We start from the raw sequence: 26115 nt of genomic DNA on the forward strand, positions 1-26115 counted from the left end.
GGGGGGCACTACTACTGGGTGCACTGCACTACCACTGTGGGCACTGCATAAGGGGCATAAATACAGGGGGCACGTGTGGTTTTAAACATAGTTTGTGTTTCTGGCTTTTCCAATATATTTTATGTGGAAGTGGTTTGTTGCAGTGTAATCCCTAAGTGGCCTTTTCAGTGTATTTTATGTGGATCTGGCTTGTATCTTCAATGTGCTGGGCTCGACCCCCAACCTTACTAAAAACTGGTGTGATACAAGGTCATACTTCTGCAAATGTCACACCAAAGGCATGCACACACAAGTGCGGCGTGGGCTTGTGACAGCTAGGCCACACCCCAATTTTTGAGCGCGTGCCTTCGGCGCGCACATGATGTCTGTCTTTCTTTTAACTACATATATTTTTCAGCGCTTTGCCTCTGACAGGTTAGCCACCCCTGGGCTCAGTAGTCACAGCAGCTGACATTCTGTGGTCTTTCAAGACAACGCTCCCTTACTGTGGTACCACACCCCCCATGATTAGGCCACGCCCACAATATTACTGCTTCTTGAGGGAAGGGGGGGGGCGCATTTTGACTGCTCGCACTGGGAGCCTCAGACCCTAGAAACTGCCCTGCCCGCACGGCATCTATTCTCTCTCTCTCTGCTCCCCCCAACTTTCCCCCCACCGCGGGACACTGCGGCACGCGGGTGGGACAGCGGGACAGTCCCAAAAAAAATGGGAGTGTCCCGCTGAATGCAGTACAGTTGGGAGGTATGTAACCACTACTGCACTATGTTACAGAGTATCCCCTCATCAGCAACATTAGTCAGCACCGATACTTGGTTCCTGTACCCCAGCGTCTCCAGGAGTCGTGCTCAGAATACCCGACGGGGGTCTGGCTTCACCTGGATATCCGCATCATCCTGCGATTGCTGAAACATTCATGAACAAATACCCCTTAAGTCCAGCTTCATACCAATATCAGACAACTGCTCGCAAGGACTTCCCTGCATCCAGTCCGGGTCCACTTCCGTTTTGGATGTGACCGTCATTCTGTAAGTGGAACAGTAGATCTCGAGGCAATCGCAGGACTTCTATAATGATGGGTTGCGGAAGGTCAAGAACCGCTGGCAGAAGTGTGCTGCGGCTCTGCAGGGCGACTACGTGGAGATGACCTAAGTTCAACATACCAACATACCACATTTACCTTTCTATCTCATTCTGTTCACGGCGATAACTGAAACTTTATGATACCCCCTCGTATATGTCATCTGCATACAGTTTTTAAATTGGGTGTGTTATGATTGGTTGACAGTTATTATGTCCATAGTAATCCAGTCAACATGATAATGTCGACATGCCGTAACTGTCGGCATAGTCGAATTGTCAACAGTGACCATGTCGACATCCACCGTTGTCTACACAGATGAACTGTCAACAACCGTCCCTGGGGGCCCAGTGGTCACTTTCCTTCTCCTGGCGGCACTGGTGGTTCCTGCGTCTCCCATATTGCAGTGACTTCAGACGGGGGCCTCCAATGCTGTAGCGTGCGGGTGGCCTAGCCGTCGGCATCCTCAGCATGTCATCATTTCACATGGCAACAGTTCTGCTGTCATCGTTGTAAACATGTTGGCCTTCTGAGGATGTCAGTATGTTGCCTAACAACAGGTTGAACCATGCTGACATTATAATGTCGACATTGTGGTATTAACATTATGAATACCGACATGGTTACTGTCGACCATCTAACTATATTTAAATTCCATTTAAACTTTTTTTTTCTTGATAGTTAGGAAATGGTTAAACCGTCTCCCACGTATATCTGGGCGCAGCATGACAACCCAAGAAATGATTGTCCGTGCTCCCCACAGAAAAACATTTAGAACGCAATGCAAACAGAAACATAAGGCATCCAATTATGAGCTTTAGCGAAATCCCTCTACAGTGGTTTAATGAGTTTCAGGCTGGGGCACTGAATAGAGTTTATGCAGCTTAATCCCAGGATTGAAAAATAACAACTTAATAATATGCAGCTCCATAGTGCAGATAGCTCCCTCTCGCTGCTCTTATTAGTACGTCGTATTTTATATACAGTACAAGCATAAGGAGAATGGCGGGTGGCTGCTGCCATATTTTTACTAGTCTCCTTCACAGAAACTCAGCCACTGATAATGATGTATAAGGGGAACATTTAGGGCCCTATTTATCATACTCTTTTTTTAAGGGTGTTTTCACACCCCAATTTCACATTATATTAGTATCACTTAAATATATTTTTAGTAAACAGCTGGCATTTCCCATACTTGCCATGGGAAATGTGATCTGCTACAAATTTACCAAAGTTGAATTGTAAAAAAAAACGGGTGGCCAGGGATGGGGGCTGGGTGGGGGAGGACCCTCTGAAAATAACGTCTCCTGGAGATGGCTTTAAGCAGGCTTTCCCCCATTTTCTACTACTTTAACTTAGCCTTCCCCAGGGAAAGCAGAGCCATAGTAGGTACCTGTGATCAGCCTGCGTGTTTGATAGACCGCAGTACTGATCACAGTGAAAAAAAATAAAAAGTTAGACTAAGATAAAAAAAATAATAACACCTACCTGCCCCCAGACCGGTGATGGGTGCCCCATTGAGGTCTTCTGGGACTCCGGTCAGCTGGTCTCCAGGCTCCTGCTCGGTGACCCCGGCCAGTTGCTCTATGCTATAAGACCAGCTGACCGGAGTTCCAGAGGACTTCACCAAAGCACCAATCACCGGGCAGGTAAGTGTAAAGCTATGGGGGGCATCACACGCATGTGGGGGAGGGGGGCAATGACAGGTGGTATGTTTGCGAAACATACCCTGAAAAGTGCGCGAATAAGATTCGCATTGACTTTGCTCTCTCGCAAGCTCTTTCCCTGCATGCGATATTTGATACATCCTTGCGATATATGCAAATATCACATTGCAAATTCTGGCAAATTTATCACATCGCATCAGCATCTGAAATGTGGATTGGGATAAATAGGTCCCTCACTGTATTAAATAAGCCCCCTAAAGTGGACAAGCTTTTACTAGTCATATATCTAGTACAGAGGTTCCCAAACGCAGTCCTCAAGGTTCCCCAACAGTTCAGGTTTTAGAGATATCCACGGCTGAGCACAGGTGGTCAAATCAAATTGACTGAGGTACTAATTAAGGGTCTGATTCAGCACGGAACGCAAATCTGCAATTGCATGCATCCGGCCGCTGTGAAATTATGCTAATGAATGCATACGCACTGCCACCGAGCCATAATATGAAGACAACTACTTAAAGACGCTCCCTTACATTCACTCACATCCGTAATAATGTGCAAGATAGTGAAAACATCGGTACAATTGAGAACCTTAGGATCAAGACTCAGAATAGTGGTTGACCTGACCCTCCCGCAGGAATCGCTACATGCAGTGAGTACTAAGGCTGGGGTATGGGTTCGCTGTGGATAATTTATGCGTGATGAGTCTGCGTACTGCCTGCTAACGCATTGCCGATTGCAGCGCCTGGTTCGCACACGCACACTGTGTCTTTTAAGTATGCTCAGAATGCAAACATCGTCTGGCTGCATGCGAACGCCAACCTGAATCAGGCCCTAAGTCACCTGTGCTCAACCATGGATATCTCTAAAACCTGAACTGTTGGGGAGCTTCGAGGGCCGCGTTTAGGAACTTCTGAAAAATGATAGGAAGAAGCTGATCGGTTGCTATGGGCAATACCGCCATTTGTCTTCTTTAGAGGAATTGATACAACTCTATTCATTATCACTTAATTTCTACAAAATTGGATGAAAATTAAAATTTTCACCTGCTTTTGTAGAAATTAAGTTTTCGGGATCATTTATCAAAAGGGTAACGCAGGAGATATCACAGATATCTCCTACTTACCTTTCTCTCCCGGAATGGCCCGCTGTCCCCATACACTAGTATCACAGATATCTCCTACTTACCTTTCTCTCCCAGAATGGCCCACTGTCCCCATACACTAGTATCACAGATATCTCCTACTTACCTTTCTCTGGCGGAATGGCCCGCTGTCCCCATACACTAGTATCACAGATATCTCCTGCTTACCTTCCTCTCCTGGAATGGCCCGCTGTCCCCATACACTAGTATCACAGATATCTCCTACTTACCTTTCTCTCCCGGAATGGCCCGCTGTCCCCATACACTAGTATCACAGATATCTCCTACTTACCTTTCTCTGGCGGAATGGCCTGCTGTCCCCATACACTAGTATCACAGATATCTCCTGCTTATCTTCCTCTCCTGGAATGGCCCGCTGTCCCCATACACTAGTATCACAGATATCTCCTACTTACCTTTCTCTCCTGGAATGGCCCACTGTCCCCATACACTAGTATCACAGGTATCTCCTGCTTATCTCCATCTGATATCTCCTTCAGATGGCATTTGCTCCCGCACTCTGCGCTCACCCCGATCCTTCCCTATGGAGTCCAGGGTTGCGAAAAGGTCCTGGGTTGTGAAGAGGGATCCTTTGGGATCCATCGGCCCCTGTCTAGTTCCTTCCGCTGGACGCCAGGGCTTTATACGCCTGCGTGAACTCTAGTCCATGTTCACGCAGGCCACTAGCACTGCCGAGTTGACTCGGCAGTGCTAAGTTTCACTGCTCCAAAAGGAGCAGTAAAGCCACTTCGGGGAGACAACTGATTTTCGGATCAGCTGTCTCCGCACCGGAGCAGTGATGAATTTCTCCAGCGCTCGCGTCGAGTTAGTATGTTAATTATTGGGCTCTGCTCGGACCCCGATAATTAACACAATACTTAGACCCCTTCCTGGAAGCAGCAATTTACATAGCTACAGATTTATATTGTTTCATAAATAAACTTTGTAGTTGTAGCAAAATGGAATTAGCCTATTGATTCTGTGACAACTAATAGATCTTGTATAACTGGCTTTTGCATGGTTGCAGTCTCTTCTTGCACCTTCAGGACAGTTACATCCTGTGTGGTACCTGGGAACCATTCACTCTGCAGAAGAAGAAATTTCCTTTTTATTAGAGATAAGCGCTTTGGTTTTGCTGATAAACCAACACACCCAAACTTTGAGGTTTCAGGTCGAACCAGGTCCCGATGTGGATCACTGCAGGGTCCCGAATAAAACTGAGCCCCAGCTCGGATCACTTTGGGGTTCAGAGTAGAACGAGTCCCAGCTGGGGTGTTCTTGCCAAATTTGGAACTCAGGACCTGATTCAGACCTGCTCGCTAGATGCGTTCGCAAATTCTGGAAGGCAGGCGATCGCAAGGCATTAGCACGCCCACTATGTCTCGGCATGCGATCGCTTTGTGTAGGCCATAGGCAAACGCAGGGGGGTTTCCGTCTGCCTGGAAACCCCCCTCCCTAGCCAACACCATTAACACAATAGAAATAGTAATATAATATAATTTTACTAGTGCTGCATGTTCTTCTCAGTATCACAAATGAAATAATTAGCACCACCTGTGGATCTTTTAACATGTACCAGTCAGTAATAAATAACCTGTGCACCAACTAGGAGATCTGGAAAACATTCACTGTGAAGGATGCACTGCTATAGAGCCCAATATGTACATATATGTCCAGGGCAGTGCTAGGTTCCTCGGCTGCTCCCAGACTCCCGGGCTTGCTCTAATACTCTGGAATGGAGCCCACATCTAAACTACAAACATTCAGCTCAGGCAGGATGGCCCTACTGCCGCATATAATGGCTTACTGTGATCGCTGATCCTCTATATGCTGGAGTTATGACACACAATATACTTTGTGTGACACATATTGAAGCTGGTTAAGTGCTATTTCTACCCTCTTCATGGACTGGCCACACTCGCTCTAAAATCAGGCATTTGGAAACCCCCCTGTAGAAATCCTGCGTTTGCTACTGTAGGCAGACGCCCACCAGCCAGTCTAAAGACGCCCACTTGCGCACGTCATCTCAGGGAAGGGTATACAACCATCGGTACCATCGAGTACCATCGGACCATACCCTACCGCAAGCACTGCGAGCACTTCAGTGTAAAATTCAACCAAGTTACGTGTACTATGACGCTACCTCTTACTTATACATGCCTCTGAAATGGCGTTAAGACGCCTGCACGCCTTAATTATGCACGCCTGTGTTCGCACCTCCGCTCCCGTTTTTGATGGCCAGCCGCTGTTACCACCCACAAACGGCTTCTCCTGTCACTCATTCAGGCGGGCTGTCTATGCGCGGTGAGCGAACGCTTCCCAATCGCTCGCACTGGTGCGCGCACCCACACTGCGTACGCATACGCACAATGCAAACATCGGCTGGCTGCGTGCGAATGCTTCCTTGCGAGCGGGCCTGAATCAGGTCCTTAGATCTAAAAAACGTATCTCCTGTATTTTTGATGGCATTTAAGCCCCTCCCTCGTTATTGCTGTGCGGTGGTCAAAATTGACTGGAAATGACTGGAAATTAATGTTTTGATGTTAATAATACTATAGGAAAAAAACAGGTCCAAGTTACATGATTTTAGCTGTTTTTATCCATTTTTAAAGAAAACCGAACACTTGAGGGTGGTTTTGCCAAAACCAAAACATGTGGTTCTGCACACTTTGCTACTTTTTACTACCTTCTCCGAAATCATCTCCAGGGCATCCTATGGCACCATATCCAGCGCTTCCATGTTGGAGATGCTACACTCTGCTCCAGTTGTTAGAGCATTCATTAACAACATTTAACATTAGTGCATACTTGCCAACTCTTCCTCATTGTCAGGGAGACTCCCTGAAATAGTATCAATCTCCCTGAAGAGTCTACGAATCTCCCTCATTTCACCTTACCCCCATTATGACACTGTTATATAAAAGAAAAAGCAGAGATATATACATTCAAATAGGATCATTAGTATAATTTCCCTGCATTGGGTATAAGGCACAATGATCCCTATGGTTACATGTATATTCTGAGAAGTATCAGTGTGTTTTCATCAACAAGTAGATCTTACTGACTGCTTTGGGGCTCATTTACTTGTGGATGTAAATCAATTTTATGACACGCCTCTCAGATGTAGCAGTACACGCCCACTTTACCGCCGCGCTCATAGGTGCTGCTTTCACAATCTCCCTGAAATGCTTTTTCAAAAGTAGGCAAGTATGTATTAGTGTCTTCTCCGTGTTGAAAAGTCTTGCATGTCAGCTATCAACTTTCAGTCACCATTACCATTGCAGTGAGGCACGGTATAAGCATGGCCAGTGAGCAAACTCTTGACCTACAGTAGGAGAATAGTCATTCACCAGAGACCGGAAAGCTACAGTGTGCAAACAGGCGGCTTAACGTGGTCCATCGGTATGTCGCTCCAGGCTGACAGTTTCCAAAGGTGAACATATTAGACTTTGCTTAATGCTCATCCAAACAGTGATCAGTTGACCTGTTTCTATCCTCACAACATTGTTTGTACAATGACTGTATATACGTGCCCCCTAGGCCCAATGCTATGTGTTTGTCCCAGAATACTTAGCTCTTTCAGTCTTCCAATATCAATGATTTTTAAGACTGGTGGTCTGTAGAAAAATCAGGAAATTAGTCACGGATCCTGCTCACTCTCAATGCCAAGCCCAGCAGTAGGCTGTTGGATGGCAAGACCAACGCATAGGGAAATTGTGATTGTGTGCCTACCAAGTAGTCCAGCTATAATTCAAAACAAAAAAATTTAAATTATACACATTTTTGGACTTTAATTAAACACATAGTTTGAGGCACAAATGCGATCTGTAGATGAGTTTTCACATGTCATTTTTATTTTAATGGTTTTGCAGAGCCAGACAAGCAAAAAAAAGGAAAAAAGTAATTTATAGTAACACAGGGGGGTATTGGGAAGTGACGGAATGAAAAAAGAAACATATTAAATAGGTCAAAAGAGGTGGTAAAAATGCATTATGTACCCAATTAATTTTTTCCATTTTTCGTTTTAGCAATACAGTCAATTTACAACACGATCACTTTTACCAGGCAAAAGTTTTGACATTTACAAAAAATACCTCAGTTGATTTTGTGGGTATTTAAATTTTTTTTTTCACTGTATAATTTATCCATAATTTAAAAAAAAACTTGTTTATTTCAAACGAGAATAAGGCAATTCAAAATATGTCATTTATGTCTTTAATACTACAAAGGTTTTTTTTATTTTTTTAAAGGCAAAAAGTAGAACCAAGAACTTGCATGAAATTAAAAGGTTCCTTTTACATTACTTACATCATTGTGACGTATTAGCGGAGAGGATGGTAAAGTAATCTATAGTACAGAGTTATACCCCTTTTACACCAGAGCTAAAACCCGGGTTATTGCAGGGTTAACCTGGGTAGCTCCTTGGTGTAAAAGGGGAGAGGGTTGGATCTCTGGGTAGAGTGACCCCGGCAATCCAACCCAGGTAACTAGCAGGGTTTTACACGGAAATAACCTGTGAAACCCTGCAGTGTAAACGGCACGATCCGGGTCAGGGTGTCCTGGATCGTGCCGCTTGCCTGCTGATTGGCCGGCTACAGTGGAGCTTGGAGATGACGTCATCTCCAAGCATCCACTTCAACGCCGGAAAAGCTGGGTCTCTGCAGATCCGGCTCTGGTGTGAACGGCGCCGATTCGGGAATATCCTGGGTCAGCGCCGGCTAAATTCCAGGTCTGATCCGGATTGGAACCCTGGCCCTGATTCAGAGACGGACGCTTTGATAGAGCGCTCGCTCTGAATCTGGGCGTTTTGTTTTGTGCGGCATCCTGGCCGCTCGCATAGCTGTGGGTGAGCACCCACAGCTATAGCAAGCGGCCAGGATGATGGTCGCGATGGTCAAGACCATCGCGACCATCGGGCTTGCGACGAGACCCTTGTGGCAGGGTCTCGTGGTCACAAGCCCCAGAGAGCTTCTGGCTCTAATAGAGCTGGAAGCTCTCCCACTGACATCACTGGTGATGTCAGTGCGGCCGCCCACAAACGGTAGGCATTCGCTTGGGAATGCCTCAGTTTGTGAAGCCACCCCCCGGCCACGCCTACCAAATGGGGCGAGCTGTCAATCACCATCGACAGCTCTCCCCCTTTGGTGCGAAACCCGGAGCGACGGAGCGCCCGTCGCCAGCCGGGTCTCGCACATGCGCACGAGAGTGCCGGCTCCGTCGTGCGCATGCCCAGTGGGCAAACATCGACCCGGTTGCGAGCGCTCAGTGCTTGCGACCGGGTCTGAAACAGGTCCCCTGTTCCAACCTCCGGGTCAGACCCGGAATATAGGTGTAAATGCTGTATTAAAAACAAAGTGTGAGTTTTAATAAGTTTGATTCAGTTTTTTATATGCAAGTTAAATTAATATTTTTATATATTACAATATGTCACAATTTATTTTATCATATAGTACAGTGTGTCTTGAAAAAACATATTTCAATTTATTGCGCTTTGAAAGTTGTTAGGTGATATTAAAAATGCTGCAATTTGAAAACAAATTTCACGTAGAGTAATTAAATTGTTCCAAGTGAGGTAAAAGAAAAGTTGTAGTCAGCTGAACTTGAAGCGTTGTGGAGTTAAACCTGTTTTTCTCTCTTATGTTAGCTCCTTGTTGCTTTATTATGTATTCTGTTGTATAACAGGAAGTGAAGTATTGAATAACACCTGGACTGCCTATTCACAGTGACCACAGTTATAGTGTTGGTGATAAGATATTTTAGCGGGACGCTGAGCTCTGCCCATTTTTTAACTGTTGATGATATGTGAGTTGCCCCATTGGCTATTGCGGGCTTGCGCTCTGCATTTCCCCAGAGCAAGCCGACACTCAGAGTGTGGGAGCAGGTGGAGAGAATTGCCGGGTGGCAGGCCACAATCCAGCCCCCAGGAGGCGGGCGGCGCACCAGCAAGTAAGAAGAGGGAGGTCTTTGGTAATCCCTCTCAATGTCACTGGCACCCTGTAGCACCATCCCTCACAAGATGGTAGCCTGTACACGGGGAGAAACAGAGTGCCTGGGCACTGCAGACTGGTGTGTGGACCCCATATGTTCTAGAGCAGATGACCCTGAGGTGCGTGAGGGGAGGAGAGGCTGCAATGTAACATCCTAATGCAGGCCTGTACTAAGCCCAGCTGTCCGCGGCCCGACTCATTACAGAATGGGAGAGTGCCAGTCTTAGCACATCCTCCTGCGCCAAAGCACCACGCAGCCAGGCCTGAACTCCTCTCTCTCTGTTTGCAGTTCTTGTAGTGCCTTGGTTATCCTCCTGAAGCTCATGAGCAAAGCTAGTTAGTGGGGGACAGGGGTGCCTGTGGGGGTATGAGAGCCACGGCGCGTTCAGGTTAGATTAGGTGACCTATTCTTCTGTGCCAGGGCTCCATAGACTGTGAGTTAGAAGTCATCATCGCATAACACTGTTGTGTATCTTGGAAATATAATTGATGGGTACCTGTTGCTATCACAGTACCTCTTTTGTTCTGTAAAATGCACTTTCCCTTAGCGAACTGGACTCTGTAACCTCTTTGCTCTAAGACACTGATAGCTATGAGATTTGTTCACAAAGCACATCTTGGATATCTGTGACTTTAGTTTTAGTCCTTATTTTCAAATGGGTAGTGAGTGTCCCAACTTTGGTAGCTGTAAGCACTTCATTTCCTATTCCTTTGATTGTTATAGGATTACATGTGGTTAAAGTAATGAATCACACTTCATTGCAGCTGAAAGGTCTTGTTGCACCTGAGTCAATATAGCAATAATATTTGCTGTGGCTGTCTGTGACACTCAAATGCTCATCTTTGTTGGTGTGCTTCTTAGTTTGTGTAGCATTCACATTTTTCAGCTTACATTCAAATGCTTTGCGACCTGTTTTATGACATACATAACATTTGTACTTTCTGGGCTTCCAACTTCTGCTTTGTAATGCAGTATTCTCAAGCATTCAGTACAACTAGTACACATTTCTGGATCTGTAGCAGCTTTGTTCTGACAATTTTGGTAGTTACAGTAGCTTAGCTGTGTTTGCTTCTAACACCACTACCAGAAAGTCAAGCTGACAGCCAGTCCAATGTCTCCCAGTAGTCCAAATTTTTTCTGTATTGATAAAAGAGAGCTATCTCGGAAATGTCAGCTACACATTAGACTGCGTCTACATTATTTCTATATAGTGTGAGTCTGAGTACCGTCAGCTCCTGGTCTACCATGTTCATCATAATAAATATATATATATATGTATATATAGTGGTGCTTGAAAGTTTGTGAGTCCTTCAGAATTTTCTATATTACTGCTGAAATTAGGCCTAAAACTACCTCAGATTTTCACACAAGTCCTAAAAGTAGATAAAGAGAAACAAATGAGACAAAAATATTAGGCATGCTGATTTTTTTTATTAAGGAAAATTATCCACTATCACTTATCTGTGAGTGGCAAGGGTGTACCACTGGGAACTTACCTGCTCTGCTGACCTTGGCAGGCAGAGGGGTACCCTTTATGCTGGTGTTTTCCTACAGTGGTCAGCGTCACTATGCAGCTTTCCAAGCGCCGGAACCTTTCTTGCCTTTTCGGCGCTGGCTTGACTATTCTGCCAGCTACTTCACTCTCGCTGGACTTCACCTGAACAGCAACGGGTCAGTATAAGTCATTTTGCAAAAGTCCCATTGCTGCCATGGCTTAAGCATCTTTGAGACTTCTGGCTTGACCCATCGTCTTCTGTCTGCCTTCTGCCTCCTCTTCTGTCTTCTATGATCCCCCTCTGCCACCATACTGACTGACTAATAAAAGTCGTAGAGAGTGAGTGGAGTGAGGATGCATATCTCTACATGGTGGGCAAAGGCCGTAGTGTAGAACCCTCTGTTCAGTCCGACCCTAATTGCCACCCTTTAGAGCTAGATCACCCTAGGCAAGTACCTAGGTTGGCTATGGCCAGGGCCGGCCCAGGTGACAACAGATAACAGAATTGTAGCACCCTGGGCGGTATGCAATCAAGAAGCCGGCTGACATTATACCGACAGCCGGCTTCCCGACTGTCATATCCCGGCGAGGGTGAAATGACCGGCGTCTAGATGTAGACGCTGGTCATTTTACCGACCCCAGGAGACCGGCGCCCGGCATCCTGATCGAAGTGATGCCGGGCGCCACCGCGGACAGCCGTTGGGGTTGGGTGGGTTAGGGTTAGGGCTCCTGGTGGGGACTTAGGGTTAGGCACCTAGAATTATGGCTAGGGGGACAGAAGGTTAGGGTTAGGCACCCCTGGGGGGGACTTACGGTTAGGCACCTCCCCAAGGAACTTAGGTTTAGGCAGCGGGGAAGGGAGGTTAGGTTTAGGCACTTAGAGGGGGGATTAGGGTTAGGCACTGGGGCGAAGGTTAGGGTTAGGCACCCCTAAGAAGGGTTAGGGTTAGGGGGGGTTAGGTTAGTTAATACTTACCTGGGGACGATCTGTATTTTCAGCCGTGTCGGTCTGCCGCTGTGGGGATTTGAACCGCCGGACTTGTGTCTGGCGGTAATTCGTATGTATTCTCCATGGGCATACACAAGCTTAGAAAAAGGGATGTGCAACAACTTCCCCCCTCTTGGCCCGGTCCATGGACACAGTATAACCTGCCCTACCCCCAGAGACATATGATAACCCACCCTACCCACCTTACCCCATTGCTCAATCATAATAATATCCTTTGAAAGTGTACTGCATGTTAATAATTAATAAAGCTGGAAGTTGAAGGTCTCCCTGAGCGTTACATCTGAATAAAATATCCATACTGACTCTGGCTGTCTGTCTGCCCCAGGCATGGTCCCTAATTATCACATAGAGTTACGTAAAGCATTTGGCAGGTACATAAATGGGAAGGGTTTGTCAGAGATACAGGATTTTTGGCAGAATTATTATTATGCTCACCCTGCCAAACCATGAAACTTTAATGTCTCGCCATCTAATTAGCTCTGATTTCATTTTAATAAGGGAAAATTATAATTAGCTTTAGAGAGGTCCCCAGTATGTCTACAGTAGTCAGCACCACCCACGGATATTGAAGATGGGAGATGTGCCATGCCTATGGCAAAGCAAGCTTACGGCCATCTATAGTACAACCAGGGGTGCCTACAGTAGGTTTATGGCCACAGACTTAGAATATTTAATTTTAAAATTAAACAACTGGACAAATTTGTGAAATTTTGTTAAGTGGAAGCTGGGGACACAAATCATGGGATTTGAGATGGTGGCAAGAAGACAATCGGCAAATCGCGCCAATTTAAAATTGTTCTCATCATACATAGGATGAATATTAGAGGGGACAGGTACTGGAACCATTAATTTATATTAACCAGACAAGGCAACGTTCACTGTGATCCTGGCTGTAGAGAAGGGGTGTCAAACACGCGGCTCTCGAGCTGTTTTGGAACTACATATCCCAGCATGCCTTACTGCAGTTTTAGCATGCCCTAAAAGCAAAACAGTAGCAGTGCCTGCTGGGATGTGTAGTTCCACTGCAGCTGGAGGACTGCGAACTTGACACCCGAGCTGTAGAGGGAAAGAATTCTGGAATGACTTACCGGACCCAAACCCAGGTGCTCCACCATTTTAGGGATTGCCAATAAATTCTATAGAAGGCCTTTTATCAATTGCCGAAAGCAGAGTGGCCTGTATTCACATTGGAGTAATGAACCAGGTCTATTACTTTAGTGCTATTATCTTTAGCCTCCTTTGCTGGGAGCAAAATACCTATGAATGATTATCGGGAGCCATAGATTGAGATGATTAGTGATGAACTCTGTGAGTTATGTACTGTAGCATCAATATTCAATTAGGATATGGAACCTATAGCGTAGTTGCCAACTGTTTGTCTGCCTCCTCTGGGAGGACGCAGCCAAGTCAGCGATGCTGGGAGGTGGGTTTGTGGCGCCGTCATTTGACCGATGTGGGAAGTGTGATGCCGTGCTCACGTTATCATGGCCCCGCGCTCCACTATACAATGCTGGCATTGTAAAGTGGAGCACGGGGCTACTATGACACGATTCCCCGCAAGTCTCATCATCAAGCAGACCTGAATGGCAGCAGGCGGCCTCCAGGAGGTCTTGCCCACTTTTCTGGGTGACCTGGATAGCCACCCAGAAGAGTAGGCATTAATACTCCTCACCTACCCCCTGTACTGTAGTACTCCACTGACAACATCATTAGTGCTTCTCACCTATCCGCTGTATTTTACCACTTCATTGCCTACAATATAAGTACTCCATCTCCTGTACTGTACCACTCCACAACTAACATTAATAGTACTCCTCACCTATCCTCTGTACTGTACCACTCCACTGCCAACATTATTAGTACTCCTCACCTATTCCCTGTACTGTACCACTCCACTACCAACATTATTCGTACTCCTCACCTATCCCCCGTACTGTACCAACGACCTATCCCCTGTACTGTACCACTCCACAACCAACATTATTTGTACTCCTTACCTATCCCCCGTACTGTATCACTCCACTACCAACATTATTAGTACTGCTCACCTATCCCCTATACTGTACCACTCCACTACCAACATTATTAGTATTATAATTAACCTAATACCTCCCAACATTTGGGAGCCCGTAGGTGGTGCATCCTTTGTACTGTGCCACATGCTGCCAACATTATGAGTATTTTCTACATATCCCCTGGACTGTACCACTCCACTACCAACATTATTAGCACTCCTCACCTATCCCCTGTACTGTACCACTCTGCTACCAACATTACTAGTACTCCTCACCTGTCCACTGTACTGTATCACATTACTACCAACATTATTCATACTCCTCACCTATCCCGCGTACTGTACCACTCCACTACCAACATTATTAGTACTCCTCACCTATCCCCTGTACTGTATCACTCCGCTACCAACATTTATAGTACTCCTCACCTATCCCCCATACTGCACCACTCCACTACCAACATTATTAGGACTCCTCACCTATCCCCCGTACTGCACCACTCCACTACCAACATTATTAGGACTCCTCACATATTCCCTGTACTTTATCACTCCACTACCAACATTATTAGTACTGCTCACCTACCCCCCGTACTGTATCACTCCACTACTAAGATTACAAGTACTCCTCACCTATCTCCTGTACTGTACCACTCCACTACCAACGTTATTAGTACTCCTCACCTATCTTCAGAACTGTACAACTCCACTACCAACATTGGCCCTCATTCAGAGCCGTACGCTCTGAGCAGAGCGCACGCTCTGAATGAGGGCCGCCCTCCATGAAAATGGAGCGTCCTCCTGGACGCTCGTATAGCTGTGGGTCACCACCCACAGGCTATACGAGCGTGCAGTTTGATGGGCGCGATGGTCTTGACCATCGCAACCATCGAAACTGCGTACAAAAGCCTGTGGTTGAGTTTTTCAACCACAAGGCTCGGAGTGATTTTGGCTCTATCAGAGCCAAAATCACTCCCACTGACATCACTAGTGATGTCAGTGGGCCGGCTTCTGACGGGAGGCGTTCCCGTGGGAACGCCCCCGTCAGGGAGGCACGCCCCCGGCACGCCCACCAAAGGGGGCGTGCTGTCAGTCAACATCGACAGCACGCCCCCTTTGAAGAGACACTACGAGCGAAGGAAAATCCTTCGCTCGTCGCGTCTGGCGCATGCGCACGACGGAGCTCCCTCCGTCGTGCGCATGCTCAGTGCAGAACATCGACCCACTTGCGAGCAGACAGCCGCTCGCGAGTGGGTCTGAATCAGGCCCATTATTAGTACTCCTCACCTATCCTCTGTACTGAACCACTCCACTAACAACATAATAAGTACTGCTCACCTATCCTCTGTATTGTACCACTCCACTACCAACATAATAAGTACTGCTCACCTATCCTCTGTATTGTACCACTCCACTACCAACATAATAAGTACTGCTCACCTATCCTCTGTACTGAACCACTCCACTAACAACATAATAAGTACTGCTCACCTATCCTCTGTATTGTACCACTCCACTACCAACATGATTAGTTTTATAATTAACCTAATACCTCCCAACATTTGGGAGCCCATAGGTGGTGCATCCTCTGTACTATACCACTCTGCTGCCAACATTACTAGTACTCCTCACCTCTCCCCTGTACTGTACCACTCCACAACCAACATTTCTAGTACTCCTCACCTATCCCCCGTACTGTATCACTCTACTACCAACATTATTAGTACTCCTCACCTATCCCCCATACTATACCACTCCACAACCAACACTTTTAGTACTCCTCACCTATCCCCTGTACTGAATCACTCTACTACCAACATTATTAGTACTCCTCACCTATCCCCTGTACTGAATCACTCTACTACCAACATTATTAGTACTCCTCACCTCTCCCCTGTACTGTACCACTCCACAACCAACATTTCTAGTACTCCTCACCTATCCCCTGTACTGAATCACTCCACTACCAACATTATTAGTAATCACTTATCCCTTGTACTGTACCACTCCACTACCAACATTATTATTAGTATTAACGTAATACCTCCCATTATTTTGGAGCCTGTAGGTGGTACAGCGTGTGTGCCTTAGGGTTGGGTATGGAAATACGAGGCTATGCAGAGCAGCGCTGAGAATACCCTCCCCAACCATTTACCCACTGCTGAAAATTGTGTCCCACCAGCACTATTTTAATGTTACAGAGTAAAATGGAATGAGCAACTGGTCCTCACCTATAGCACCCTCCTTTCCCACAGAGCGGTATGTGCTCATCAGCACTTAGTTACGGCAATAAGTTATGTGCATAGTAGTACAGGTCTACAGTAAAGTGGTGCAGACAATAAAAGGTATATTAGAAACAAAGTAGCAGTAGTAGCAATTCTGCAAACAGTATGACAGCAGTAATGTGTAATATTCCAGCTAATGTACAGCGGTGGAAATGCAAAAACAGTATTGAATGAAAGCAAGAGAAACACACGTCCAAGTGCACATTATGGCGTCTCTACACTTACGATTCTAGAAGCGACAAAACTACATTGATGTACAACATTTGTACATCTGTGTATGACTAAGTCTGAATATATGTAAAAAAGGCTTCAGATGAAAGCCAAGTTGCGTTGTGCATCATCAGCGACTTTGTAGGTGTGTAAAACCAATTCCTTTGCCGTTAAAGTCACAGCTAACATCTCCGGTACACTTTCAGTGACAGTATGTCTAATATGTGACTATATTTACTAAAGTGGCCGTTTTTAGAAATGGAGATGTTGCCCATAGCAACCAATATATATATATATATAGACAGTTATATTCACAGAACATGCCTACAACTGTGAAGTTGTGTTTTTTTTAATATTGTGAATCAAAACAACATTTAGGACAACATAACAGAAAACTTCAGCGTGCATAACTATTCACCCCCCTAAAGTCAGTACTTTGTCGAGCCACCTTTTGCGGCAATTACAGCTGCAAGTCGCTTTGGATAAGTCTCTTTGAACTTGCCACATCTTGCCCCTGGGATTTTTGCCCATTCCACAAGGCAAAACTGCTCCAGCTCCTTCATGTTGGATGGTTTCCGCTTGTGAACAGCAAACTTCAAGTCTGACCACAGATTTTCATTTGGATTGAGATCTGGGCTTTGACTAGGCCATTCCAACACATTTAAATGTTTCCCCTTAAACCAATTGAGTGTTGCTTTAGCAGTATGCTTCGGGTCATTGTCCTGCTGGAAGGTGAACCTCCGTCCCAGTCTCAAATCACAGACAAACTGAAACAGGTTTTGCTCAAGAGTATCCCTGTATCTAGCACCACCCATATTTCCCTCAACTCATATCAGTTTCCCAGTCCCTGCTGCTGAAAAACATCCCCACAGCATGATGCTGCCACCACCATGTTTCACTGTGGGGATGGTGTCCTTGGGGTGATGGGATGTGTTGGGTTTGCGCCAGACATAGCGTTTTCCTTGGTGGCCGAAAAGTTAAATTTTAGTCTCATCTGACCAGAGCACCTTCCTCCATACATTTGGGGAGTCGCCCACATGCCTTTTGGCAAACTCAAATCGTGACTTCTTATTTTTATCACTAAGTAATGGCTTTTTTCTGGCCACTCTTCCATAAAGCCCAGCTCTATGGAGTGTACGGCTTATTGTGGTCACATGCACAGATACACCAGTCTCTGCTGGGGAACTCTGCAGCTCCTTCAGGGTTACCTTTGGTCTCTGTGCTGCCTCTCTGATTAATGCCCTCCTTGCCCGGTCTGTGAGTTTTGGTGGGTGGCCCTCTCTTGGCAAGTTTGCTGTGGTACCATGTTCTTTCCATTTGATGATGATGGATTTGATGGTGCTCCAGGGCATCATCAAAGACATGGATATTTTTTTTTTATAACCCAACTCAGAATTGTACTTCTCAGCAACTTTGTCCCTGATTTGTTTGGAGAGCTCCTTGGTCTTCATGGTGTGATGCCTCTTGCTTAGTGGTGTTGCAGCCTCTGGGGCCTTTCAGAAAAGGTGTGTTTATACTGACAGATCATGTGACACTTAGATGTCACACAGGTGGGCTTCATTTCACTAATTATGTGACTTCTGAAGGTAATTGTTGCACCAGAACTTTTAAGGGGCTTCATAGCAAAGGGGGTGATTATAATGCACATGCCAATTTTTTTAATTTTATGTATAAAGATTCTTTTTTATATATATTTTTCTAATTTCACTTCACCAAATTAGACTATTTTGTGCAGATCCATCGCAAAAAATAAATAAATTACAGGTTGTAATGTAACAAAAAAGGTAAAAAGCCAAAGGGTATGCAAGACACTGTATACACATTATATATATATATGTATATATATAGAGAGAGAGAGAGAGATAGATATATAGATAGATATATATATATATATATATATATATATACACAGTCAGGTGCATAAATATTGGGACATTGACAGAATTTTCATATTTTGGCCTCTATTCACCACCACAATGGCTTTGAAATGAAACAAACAAGATGTGCTTTAACTGCAGACTTTCAGATTTAAAGCCATTGTGGTGGTGAATAGAGGCCAAAATATGAAAATTCTGTCAATGTCCCAATATTTATGCACCTGACTGTATATATATATATATATATATTATATATATACACTAAAACATACATACAGCTCCAGGGAAATGTCACACAGAGCAGGCAGAGCAGCATCAGATATTACAGTTACCTTTGGGGATGTACGTGGTATTCTGGTATTTCTCTGCTCGGTATGACCCATGTCCATATTTTTTTCATAATTTTAGAGCCAACTGCAGTCTCCAGCTGCCAGCTCGTTTGCAGATGGAAGACTGTGGGGGGATAATTGGTAGGAGCTTTGGCCTCCCGCCAGTGGGCGGGGCTTAATTGGCCATGGGTGAGACTTAGGACTGCCGGGGGCTGAATTGGCAGGGCACAGCAGTCTGGAGCAGTGGTGCTCCTGCTGCATTGTTGTTAACCCGGCAGTGTATACCCCCGTTCGCGGTCCGCTAAGCCCTGCCCCCTCACAGAAAGGGGCATGGTCACAACATAGTGGGGCCCACCGGGGAATTCCCGGATTCCCCGGCAGCCCAGTCCAAGCCTGGATATGAGAGAGATAGATATATAAATGGATAGATATATAAGAAACTGTTAATAATAAAATAGATAGACAGAGAGATATAGAAATATTAGATAAATAGATATTAGATATACAGTATGCGAGATACATAGATCAATATGAGATAGATAGAGATAGGAGATAGATAGATAGATAGATACGAGAGAGAGATATTAGATAGATACCGTATATACTCGAGTATAAGCCGACTTTTTCAGCACATTTTTTGTGCTGAAAAAGTACCCCCTCAGTTTATACTCGAGTGAAGTGTAGCGCTGACCAGACGGAGTTCGGTCAGCGCTACACAGCACAAACACACAGCCGCCGGAGCCGGCAGCTGTGTGTTTGGTGTAATCAGCAGCCGCTGAGAGTCTGTCAGACTCTCAGCGGCTGCTGCTACTCCCACTGCGGGAGCCATCTTCCGGCTCCCGCAGTGGGTAATGGGAGACACGTCGTCATGACGACGTCTCTCCCATGCAAAGCGGCAGGAGGAGCGGACAGCGGCGGAACCAGGAGCGGGAGTTCAGGTAAGTGATTTTTTTTTTTTATTCTTATCACGTCTCTCTCTACTGGGGGGGGACTACAGGGGGCACTACCAGGGGGGATTACTACAGGGGGCACAAACGGGGCGATTACTACAGGGGGCACTAAAAGGGGGGATTACCACTGGGGGAACTACCAGGGGGGGATTACTACAGGGGGCACTACCAGGGGGGGATTACTACAGGGGGCACTATAAGGGGTGATTACCACTGGGGTACTACCAGGGGGGATTACTACTGGGGGCACTAAAAGGGGGGGGATTACCACTGGAGGCACTGAAAGGAGGGATTACCACTGGGTGCACTACCAGGAGGGATTACTACTGGGGGCACAACCAGGGGGAATTACTACTGGGGGCACTACCAGCTGCTGCCATTTCCCACACTAGGCTTATACTCGAGTCAATAAGTTTTCCCAGTTTGTTTGGGTAAAAGTAGGTACCTCGGCTTATATTTGGGTCGGTTTATACTCGAGTATATACGGTAGATAGATAGATATGAGAGATAAATATTAGATAGATATGAGAGAGATATTTTAGATAGATATGAGAGAGATATATTAGTTAGATAGATAGATATTAGATATATAGACAGTTAGATATTAGATATGATCAGGGCTATTTTTCTGGAAAAATAGGTTCAGGAACTGTGGGTGGGGCTACTGGGGTTTTGGCCCAGGACATTGCGTTATAGTTAATGAGAGGTTCAGAAATTGAGTTCCTGCTGAGAAATAGCATTGGATATGATAGATAGATAGAAAGATAGATAGATAGATATGAGATAGACATATATTAGATAAATAGATATGAGATAGATATTAGATAGATGTGAGATAGATTGATCAATTTGAGATAGATAGATAGATAAAAGATAGATAAGAGATAGATAGATAGATAGATAGATAGATAGATAGATAGATAGATAGATAGATAGATAGATAGGTAGATTGATATGAGATAGATATATATATATATAGATAAATATGAGATAGATAGATAGATAGCTAGATAGATAGATATGAGATAGATATGAGATAGATAGATAGATAAATATGAGATAGATAGATAGAAGATATAGAGACAGATTGTATATAGCATCAGACAGGTTGCCCAGCAGACAATGTGCTTCCATTGACCAGTGCCCGCTGCCGTACATGGAGCTGGAGGTGAGAGCATGTTACGCTGGGCATCCTAAGGAGCAGTTACTGTCAGTGCCTCCTGCCCTGATGTGTTTATCAGGGGACGGGTGAGATATAAGGGGACACATCTATCACGGCAGCGTGTGTGTGTGTGTGTGTGTGTACACTGTGCATGCTGCAGGACCACCCCCCATGATGTAAAATACAGGAGTCTGGGAGCATCTAGTGTATAATTCATCAGTTTCAGCTCATGAATACTCCTTCTTGGAATAGCGATGAAGGCGAATGGAACAAGGGAGCAGAGCCTCCTGCTGTAAGCTGTGCACAAAGCTGTGCTTAGTGGGAGCTTTGCCGGAGTCATTTCCCCTCCGGTGAGTGGAGGCACGAGCAGTGCTATTGTTATATTATCTATCTCTGGGTAATTATTGCTGTGATTGGAAACGTGGGGCTGTCTCGCACTTCTTAGGGCACTCTGTGCGGAAGTGCCTGTGACATTGTGAGCCTTTAAGTGCTGCCAGAATTGACCAAACCTTATTGCTGTATTATAAGAAGCTGGATGTCTTTGACGGAGGAGAAACGTCTCACTTAATATTTCATGTTTGCAATATCCCTTTGTCAAACTCTTTAGACAGATTGCAGTTTATTATTCACTTGTCTTTACCAAATTGATGTATCTTCTCTCTCTCTCTCTCTCTTTCTCTCTCTCTCTCTCTCTCTCTCTGTGTCTCTGTCTCTCTCTCTCCACACAAAGCCTGTTTAACAACAGGGCAGCTGTGGCCCCCATACAATTGGTGGCCCCTACACATAGCTACATTACCAGCGTGGGGGGCACACTGTGGCATAATGTGATCTGGGGTCTCTGTGTGGCATAATGTGATCTGGGGTCTCTGTGTGGCATAATGTGATCTGGGGTCTCTGTGTGGCATAATGTGATCTGGGGTCTCTGTATGGCATAATGTGATCTGGGATCTCTGTGTGGCATAATGTGATCTGGGGTCTCTGTGTGGCATAATGTGATCTGGGGTCTCTGTGTGGCATAATGTGATTTGGGGTCTCTGTGTGGCATAATGTGATCTGGGGTCTCTGTGTGGCATAATGTGATCTGGGGTCTCTGTGTGGCATAACGTACTGTAAACCCACTACAGTGTGATTGACACATTTGTGGCGCTGGGGGTATTTACACATTATACTTTTTAATAACATAATAACATCACTATATCTGACTGATCTTTTTTTTTTTGTGGGGGGCTTCCACAAGTTAGCTGCCCACAACCCTTATTCCATGCATGCTCCCACTTTATGGCTACACAATAACCTATGCATATACTCCTATCTCCTGTGCAGCCCGGTGAGCCTTAGCACATGTCCTGTAGATGGCTTGTGTTTGCAGGGGAACAAAGGAACTCAGTCTCAGATATTTCAGATATTTGAAGAAATTCTGTGATTCCTGCCCTCAGCGGCGTTTCCCACTGACTGACACGTCTGATAAAGCATGGCAAATATAATCAGGATGGCACAAAAGCAGCGAGATAACAGATTATTCCCCCCCCCTGCACATGTACATAGTATTAGGGCTGTGCAGATTGTCACCTGTTGTTATTTTTCTTCAGTAATAATAATCAGTCTTTGGCTTCAGTTTAGGAGCTTAGAGAAAGTGTTTACCAAGGTCTGCTGCTCCCGAGAGACAAGAGATGTCACTTAATTGTCTGCTGCGTGCCGGCTCTTTTGTTAATCCAGTGTAGGAGGTCGTGCGAATTATCCTGAAATATGTGATGGATGCAGTGGCAGAAAACCAGCAGGAATTCATCATGCACGTTTCCCAGGGTTGTTGTGTAGGTTACAGTAGGTTTTGCTTTGCCGGTTCCATTTTCTGCTTATTAATTGAATTCTATTTTTGGCTATATTAAGGCGTGCATAGAAAATAGGTGCAGAGTATACTATACATTCAGATAATTACACAACTGCAATAGTTACACTTTTCTTCTACTATTGTTACTGACTACCCACAGGTTCCCAAACTTCGCTATTGCAGTCCAAGTTTTAAGGATATCCATGCTTGAATCCAGACTGTTAGATCAAATTGACTGAGATATTAAGTAACCTGTGCTCAAGGAGGGATATCCTAAAAACATGGACTGTTTGGGAACCTCTGGTGTAACCATTCACACGTATTGATATGTAGGTATGTCCTTGCTGCCTGTAGGAGACTACATTCTATGGGGGTCATTCAGACCCGCTCGCGAGCGGCAGGACGCTCGCAAGCGGGTCGATGTTCCCCACTGCGCATGCGCACGACGGAGGGAGCTCCGTCGTGCGCATGCGCGAGACCCGGCGAGCGACGGGCTCACCATCGCTCCGGGTCTCGCACCAAAGGGGGCGTGCTGTCGATGTTGATTGACAGCACGCCCCCTTTGGTGGGCGTGCCGGGGGCGTGCCTGCCAGACGGAGGCGTTCCCATGGGAACACCTACCGTCTCAAGCCGCCCCCACTGACATCACTAGTGATGTCAGTGGGAGTGAGTTTGGCTCTGATAGAGCCAAAATCACTCCAGGGCTTGCGGCAGCGAGACCCTACCGCAGGGTCTCCGTCGCAAGCCCGATGGTCGCGTTGGTCAAGACCATCGCGACCATCATCATGGACGCTCGCTATAGCTGTGGGTGGTAACCCACAGCTATGCAAGCGTCCATGAGGACGCTCCAAAAAAAGGTAGGAGGGCCCTGATTCAGAGCGAGCGCTCTGGTCAGAGCGTTCAGCTCTGAATCAGGCCCTATGTCTCTGCATTCCAACAGATGTCATCCTTACGGTATACCCCAGTGTGCCCTACCGTGCCCCAAATTTTGATATGATATCAATCCAGTAGGCCACACTCGCTTTGCTAGAAAATAATTGATACTGTTGCTATGTATGTCGCAGATAGGGCCGGTGGAAACTACTTTCCTGCTCTGGGTACCCCTTGGGCGCTGAGCCAACCCCACACTCACTGCCAATGCCTGCTTACCTTAGGAAATAGTTCCTCTTTTTTCCCCTGTCTGTGATTGACTGGAAGTGCTAAGCCAGTTATTACACAAATACTGTGCTGGCATGGTAACTAGCTATTGTGCTGACAGCGGCAGCCACTGTTCTGCAAATTAGTGAGGAAGCCGACGGTCGAAATGCCGACCACCGGCTTCCCAACTGTCTAATCCCGGCAGGGGTCTAATGACAGGCGTCGAAATCCCAACACCTGTCATTTTACCTACGCCGGGAGCCCGGCGGCCGCAGGGGGGAAGGTTTGGTAAAGGGCTTCCCGGGGGGACTTAGGGTTAGGCACCCCCCTGGGAGGGGTAGGCTAGGTAAGGGGGGGGGGGTTAAGGTCATGTACCCCGGGGAGAGGTTAGGGTTAGGCACCCCCCCTGGAGACAGGTTTAGGATGCAGGGAAGGGGGTGTTAGGGTTAGGCACTTACAGGCGGGGTTAGGGTTAGCCACATGGGGGGGAGGTTAGGGTTAGGCACCCCTAAGGGAGGGTTAGGGTTAGAGGGGAGAATAGGGTTAGTAATAGTCAAAATACTTACCTGTCAGGATTTGAACCGCGGTATTTCATACCGATTCCGTAATAGACAATTATTGTGTATTTGCAGGACTAGTAGCTGTACAGTACTATTACATTGTAAATTAACATTTGTACAATAAAAATGTAAGATACAGTTCCTGCTTTTTTGAACTTCTCAAAACTTACTGCCTGAGACAATGGCCTCATGATAGGCACATCCTAGTGTAGCAACTGTAACGCTTAGTAGTCTGACTTAAGGGGCCTATCCATTAGCAGATGTATTTCTGAGCGATGAAAGACAAAAGATATCTATTGAGAATTCCGGTGTCTGTGCTGAAAGATATCTATCATGTACATGACAGATTTTTGCAAAAGACGAAAGATGAATGATATCGCATGACTTCATTCTTGGAGTGGATTTATTTTCTCTGCAGCGCTCTGTAGCTGCTGCTAATATCTTTTGTCGTTTGTCGTTTGTCGTTTACCGCATATAAACTGCACGATATTACTAATATCTGGCAGCCATATGCGATAATTAACCAACATGTTGGAGAGACGAAAGATTCAATTTTATCGGCCGCGGGAGTGCGCATCTGTCATCGTTCAGGGCCTATCCATAGCAGATAAATTGAACGATATTTCGTTCAATCGTTCAATTTATCTGCTAATGGATAGGCCCCCTTAACACAATACAGGACAAAAGTGGACATGTATTAATTATTACAGTAATGTGCAGAGATAAATAAAGCCTGCACAGGCCAATGAATACAACTCGCTGAGTTATGCCCCGAGCAGTTTTGTTGAAATGTAGACATTTTTTAATTGTCTTCGGTAGCAGCGGATCTGAGAAGTCAAGAAAATGGCGCAGGAGTCATCTTTTGAAATAAGATGCCCGCCACCGGCTTCTCAGATCCGCTACATGCATCCGAAGACCCAGCATGGGATCACCATCGGGAACATTACGCGGACTATCGGACATCTGAGGAACCCTAAGCTTGCTCAAAATGTCAACCGCAACTAAGCTGCCGAGGCCAGGGAATATGTGTCAGAAGACTCAGTCGCTGTTTTCGGCATTCCCCAAAAACTGCACCGACACGCCCCTGTATTCCTAAATGCTCCCCCTCCATGCCCCCAAAGGGCTGCAGTGTGTCATTCACACTGCGAATAAGACCACAGTGGGACCGGAGCAACACCACCATCGTAGCACATGCGCACTGTATCTATACCATACTTGCCAACATTCAGCCCCCTCCCGGGAGGAAGCTGAATGCCTGTGCACAGCGGGGGGCGTGGCCGGGCAATTACTAAGTTTTGGGGGGCGATCGCATCATCGTGGACCCGCCCCCAAGGCAAAGGGTGGGGCCACGATGAGGTGATTCAGCGCAAATCGTGTCACCGCC

At 45.9% G+C, this 26115-nt stretch overlaps 1 protein-coding gene across 5 annotated transcripts in view; it reads left to right on the forward strand.

The window, feature by feature from the left end:
- The window catches only part of DLG2 (discs large MAGUK scaffold protein 2), a 1239761-nt gene that overhangs the window by 968221 nt on the left and 245425 nt on the right, over window positions 1-26115 (forward strand). Inside the window, exon 1 of one of the 5 annotated variants that reach the window (XM_088479800.1) lies at window positions 21467-21556. The exons of the other annotated variants lie outside the window; for them this stretch is intronic. The gene's annotated coding sequence lies outside the window, so the exon portion shown is untranslated. Of the gene's footprint in view, window positions 1-21466; window positions 21557-26115 lie in introns of those variants that run through there. 5 annotated transcript variants of the gene reach the window in all.

Source organism: Taudactylus pleione, unplaced genomic scaffold, assembly GCF_031769625.1.
Source record: "Taudactylus pleione unplaced genomic scaffold, aTauple2 ptg000245l, whole genome shotgun sequence".
Lineage (NCBI taxonomy): Eukaryota > Metazoa > Chordata > Amphibia > Anura > Myobatrachidae > Taudactylus > Taudactylus pleione.